At 42.1% G+C, this 5,931-nt stretch overlaps 1 long non-coding RNA gene across 1 annotated transcript; it reads left to right on the top strand.

Annotated features, from left to right (window-relative positions):
- The first annotated feature begins 1,339 nt into the window (after positions 1-1,339).
- LOC150057681 (uncharacterized) lies at positions 1,340-5,604 on the top strand. The gene is made up of 3 exons (XR_016536774.1): positions 1,340-1,583; positions 3,243-3,351; positions 5,200-5,604. It is a non-coding gene; the product is annotated as an uncharacterized LOC150057681 (long non-coding RNA).
- Positions 5,605-5,931: the final 327 nt, after the last annotated feature.

The raw sequence follows: 5,931 nt of genomic DNA, 5'->3' as shown, positions 1-5,931 counted from the left end.
AAGAGAATGCCAAGAAAATATGTGCAAACAATATACCTGTAATTTTAGTACTCAGGAGATTGAGGTGAGAAGATCATGAGTCTGGGGCCTGCCTGAGCTATATGGCAAGTCTTAGACCTGTCTGAGCTATATAAAGAGAGAGGTAGTGGGGGAAGAGAATGAGAGGTAGGGAAGGAGGAAAAGAGGATGGAGAAGGAAGGAAAGAGAGGAGAGGAGGAAGGAGAGAAGACAGCTAATGGTTATGACTTGTCCCTCCCTTTGCCTCCATCTTTAAACAGATTTAGCTCCAGAGTAACTATAAAACCTTTCCGGATGTGAACACTTTTTCAAATTCAATTGCAGACTCAAGTGTATCTACCCTTTTCAGATTTCAGATTGGATATAAGTTAGATTTCAGATTGGTAACTCATCTACCAGCCATTCCTGAAATGAAAAATATTTTAAACCATAAATTCCATATTAAATAAACATTTACTTTAGAACATTTTTTCAAAGAAAAATAAAAATCCTTTACTAAATACTTACCAGCTTCCTATCATGTGCCCTGGTGCCATGCTCCCTAGGCTAGACCTTGTAGGAAATACAAAAGGAAAGAGCTAAGTGACCATATACTTCAGGATGGAGAAGGAGCAGGTAGAAAGTATGCAAAGATACAGAGTGCAGCAGACACAACATGAGACCTGTTGCTTTTGGGGTTTTTTGTTTGTTTGTTTTGTTTTGTTTTTGTTTTTGTTTTGTGGGTCGTGGGGCTTGAACTCGGCCTTTGCATGATGTCCCTGAGCTCTTCAGCTCAAGGCTACCGCCCTACCATTGAGCCAAGCCCCACTTCTCATTTTCTAGAGGTTAATTGGAGATAAGAGTCTCAGGTCTTGGGGGCCGGGAGTTTGGCCTAGTGGTTAAAGTGCTTGCCTAGCATGCACGAAGACCCAGGTTTGATTCCTTGGTACCACATACATAGAAAAAAGCCAGAAGTGGTGCTGAGGCTCAAGCGGTAGAGCTCTAGTCTTGAGAAAGTCCAAGGGCAGTGCTCAGGCCCTGAGCTCAAGCCCAGGACTGGCAAAAAAAAAAAAAAAGTCTCAGGTCTTTTTGTGCCCGGGCTGGCTTTGAACCTTGATCCTCAGATCTCAGCCTCCTAAGTAGCTAGGATTACAGGCATGAGCCACCTCTGGGAGACCTATTGGTTTTGTGATAGAAATTTTACTGCTGCTTCAAATCTCTGGTCCTTGTGTTCATAGGAGTCAACACTTCTATGAGAAGAGACCGTCCTGGCTGCCTCAAAATGTCGCCTCAATCACTATGGAAGGGAAAGAGGAAAGGAAAATTCAAAGCAATAGAAACATGGAACTTTATGCTGCCTAGGCCTGGGAGAGACCATCCCCCATCTTGCTCTGCACCACATGTAGTATGAAGTCTGGCAGGAGGGAGCTGAGTACCTTTTCTGAACGCTTCCAAACTGTATACCCTGCTCAGAAGCAGGGAGAAAGATGTCCTCACATTGGCCTACAGAACTGGTATAGGTAGATGGAAGGCACCTGAGAGAAATGTTTCTATCTCAGAGCGGCCAGTGTTCCCTAGTGGTGAAGGTAAGTAACTGATCTCTGACCTGGGGATATACTCAAAGGTGACCTGAACATTATGGATTCTCTCATAAACAGCATGTTAGTCAATTTATTAAGAGAAAAGGTTGGTGTTCGCTCGTAGTTTTAGGGGTTTTGGTCTATGATGAGTTGGTCCTGCGGTTTGAGCCTATGATGAAGCAGCACATCAAGGTAGGAGAACATGATAAAGCAAACTGCTTACCTCATGGTAGCCAGGAAGCCAAACAAGGCAGGGGTAGTGTCCTACAACACCCCAGGGTCCCAAGATCTCCTATACTAGGCCTCAATGTTTCTCGGCCTCACAGTCATGCCTCACTGGGCACCAAGACTTTGGGGATTGGGGATATAGAAGATCTAAACAATGGTAGGAAGTTAAACACACACACAAATGCACACACACACACACACACACACACACACACACACACACACACACTTGCAGAGCTAACCCAACTATTTTGTGCACTTAGTTTTACTTTGGGGCTTTTCTCCTTATCTACATGTTTATAAATGGAGAGAATGGTGGGAATATCATTGATTGGAATTCAGCTTAAGAAATAGGAACCTGATAGCCATGCAAGCTTTTCTGCAGTGACAAGACCCACATCAGAAAACCAAGTGCTACCAACTTCCCAAAAGAGATGATAGCACTGGGTTGGACAGTCTGGAAACAGTCTGGGAAAGTGGTGGCTAATACAGACCTTTAACACAGGCTTTGCCACCCTTCTGAGCCTCACACTGGCCCTCTGTTGTCCAAATCCCATCACCTAGAATAAGAGATCATGTGGTTAACAGGATGTGGCTACCCAGAGTCTGTCCCCCTCCACTCTACATCACATACTCTATGCACCCAGGAATTGAAGTTCCCTGCCAGATGACTCAGGGTTATGTAAGTGTACACAGGCCTCTCACATTGGTCCATCCTCCAAAAGGTGGCTGTGATGCTTATGAGTTCCTGCTGTATCAGAGGGGTGGCCAGTAGGCCATATTTATGAATGAAGCTTGAAGGAGAGAGTATGGGTATTTAAATGTAAGTACAAGGCCTTTAGCAGGGATGAGAAGAGCCAGAAGTAATAAGAAAAAGTGAGTTCCAGACTGAGGACCAGGAGTTAGAGGATGGAGGCCAGTTTCTTCAGTGCTACCACATCCAGGTCCGAAATTTCACAAAGACTAAGATTTTAGTATTTGAACTTGACCTTCAGGGTCACATGAATGGCTTTTCCTCAAAATAGCAGGATAGAAGCTATTTAACAAGGCATTTTAAGGGCCTCATTGGAAATGGTGGCCATGTTTGGGTCTAGGAGTCATGGACGCTATAGAGTATGAAGATGGGGATGCTGTGGACCACAGTTTATACACACCCAGTCTTCTGTGACTCTCAGTGTCACATTTGGGCCCACTTCAAAATTACTGAAATCCCAAAGGGCTTGTGTTTATGTAGATAATACCTATTGCTATTTATTGTGGTACAGATTAAATATTTTTAAGTCTAACACAAGAAAACATTAGGATATACTCCTTTATCCATCAGGTTGATGAATGAGAGGTATTGAGTTTCTGGTGATCACTGGAACAAAAATCCCAGAAAGCTAACGTAGAAGGGAAAGGGGGACTTGTGGATTTTCCTTGTTTGCTTGCTTATAGAATCAGAAGCCATCTCTGTGGTGATGAAAGCTGTCTTTGGAACCACTGTCTTCATTATTATTGTCTCGACTGAAGTTGGTATTCTGGCCTGGAAAAGAAGGCCCCCAAGGTGAGAAGCATGAGAAAAGATTCCACAGAGCTGAAGATACTTCCTTCTATTCTAGTTTTCCTCACATGTTGGACTCAGTATCGGCCACTCCAAACTCCATTTAGAAATGCGGTGTCCTTCGTATTGGGATTAAAGAAGTATATGGGACAACTTGCCTGCATGTTAGGGAACACACACTTCCTGTATAATGTTTACCAGGAGAGAATGGTCTGTTTTCCTGTGCAAAAGATGATTGTGATTTGTCTTTTTTCAGTCCATCCTTATTATTAACTGCTATTGGCTTGAGGAAATGTCTTTCATGTCAAGTTAGTCAGTTTCTCATTTTGACAACCATTTTTACTTCCCAGTCTTACTATCTTTTCCATCTAAACTTGTTCTTTAAAACTTGAAGTATTTAAGAATAGCTATCTTTATAAAAATGTGATTTGCAATAAGTGAAAGGAGAAGGAAAAACAGGAGATATGTAAGCTGTTGATATTGTGAAGGAAAATAAGTTCATTCATTATTTAGGTATAAAATATGTACTGTATTCAAGGCACCATACTGGTTGCTGGGCAAAAGCAACCAGTTGTCATAAATCATGGTTTATTCGTGTGCGTGTGTGTGTGTGTGTGTGTCTGTGTGTCTGTGTGTGTGTCTGTGTGTCTGTGTGTCTGTGTCTGTGTCTGTGTCTGTGTGTCTGTGTCTGTGTTGGTACTTGGGCTTGAACTCAAGCCCTCTTTCTTTCTCTTGGCTTTTGTGCTCAAGACTTGAGCCATAGCTCTGATTCTGGCATTTTTCTGGTTAATTGGAAATATGAGTTAGACTTTCTTGTCTAGGCTGAATTTGAACCATGCTCCTCCTCAGATTTCAGCCTCTTGAGTAGCTGGGATTATAAGTGTGAGCCACCAGCACCCTGGTCATGTTTTGTCCTGGAAGGTCATTTCTTGACTCTGGTTTTACTAGATTTTCAATTGATTACTACAAATATTGATGAGCCTTAGAGCACAGCTTGAAACCCAGATAGGCAGATATTAATTTTGCTTCATAGTCATAGACTTAAACTCAATGTATATGATGTTATATAAAATATATATTAAGTCAGGTACTGGTAGCTCACACCTGTAATCCTAGCTACTCAGGGAACTGAGATTTGAGGATCACAGTTCAAAACCAGCCCAGGCAGGAAAGTCCATAAGCTCTTATCTCCAATTAACCACCAGTAAACTGAAGTGGCACTGGGGTTTAAATTGGTAGAGTGCTATCCTTGAGCAAAGTGCTCAGCGACAGTGCCCAGTTCCCTAGTTCAAGCCTCACAACCAAAGACCCCCCACCCAAAAACAAACAAAAAAAAAAACCATACTATTATATTTTAGTATGTCTGACTCCTTTACTAGAACTGATTTTTCTATTAGTGGGTCATTAATGTTTCCTTTATAAATAAAGTACAACAGGGGCCAGGAGTGTGGCCTAGTGGTAGAATGTTTGCCTAGCATGCACGAAGCCCTGGGTTCAGTTCCTCAGAACCACACACACAGAAACAGCCGAAAGTGGTGCTGTGGCTCAAATGATAGAGCACTAGCCTTGAGAAAGCCCAACACTAATCTCAGTCCAATAAATGATAGTTGCTGAAAAAGAAGAAAAAATATTTTACAGCTACCTGGCTTTTTCAAGAACTGAGTTTCTGCTTTTTATCTTGGGGAGTTTGTGAATTTGTATTAAAATTTGTCAAGTACTAGGCAAATCTTGACAAAGCAGTCTAAAACTGTCAGTATCTGCTTCTCTGATTTTGCTGAGCACTGCATATTTTATTTTTGAGCTGTGAGGAAACAAAGATGCATCTGACTGAAAACCTCTTTTTTCTTTCAGAGCAAAATGGAATCATGTACCATCCTACGCCAGATTGAAGATTACAGTTCTGCTTCTGATAACCAAGATCTCTTCTGTCCTATGTGTTCTCAAATCTATTGCTTGAGGCTCTTGACAATACTTGGGTATGACAGGATTGAGCATTTATGTCAAAAAGATACAAGCCACAAATTTTTCCTGTTCTTTGGCTCCAAAAGAACTGTCAACTTAAACGCTTTTTTTGATAGACTCCTTCATCATGTTTGGTTTTAAGTACAGTTTGTCTCATGTCACAATGCTTTCTATAGCCCATTTCTCAGGGATGATTTATGAGATTAGAACATTTCAGACCTGGAAGAAATTTTGTCATCTAGGCAGGAAATGTCTTCTACAGTGCTTTATTGTGTGTGTGTGTGTGTGTGTGTGTGTGTGTGTGTGTGTGTGCGTGTGCATGCATGTGTTGTGTGTTGTGTGTTTGTGCTGGTACTGGGGCTTGAATTCGGGGCCTGAGTGTTGTCGCTTAGCTTTTTGCTCAAGGCTGGCACTCTGCCACTTGACCCACATCTCCACTTCTGGCTTTCTGGTGGTTATTTGGAGAACCTGGTGCTCTGGGTCTTTGAACCCATATTTCAATCTTCTGAGCTACTAGGATTGCAGGTGTGAGCTACCAGTACCTACATCTACAAGTGGAGCATCCAACTTCTACTTAGACTCCATATGGGGGGCATCTCAATATGCCACAAAACAGTCTTT

This window comes from Megascapheus bottae, chromosome 10, assembly GCF_031878675.1.
Source record: "Megascapheus bottae isolate mThoBot1 chromosome 10, mThoBot2.hap1, whole genome shotgun sequence".
Lineage (NCBI taxonomy): Eukaryota > Metazoa > Chordata > Mammalia > Rodentia > Geomyidae > Megascapheus > Megascapheus bottae.
The sequence above is the reverse complement of the archived record's forward strand: the minus strand, read 5'-3'. Positions and strand labels throughout refer to the sequence as shown.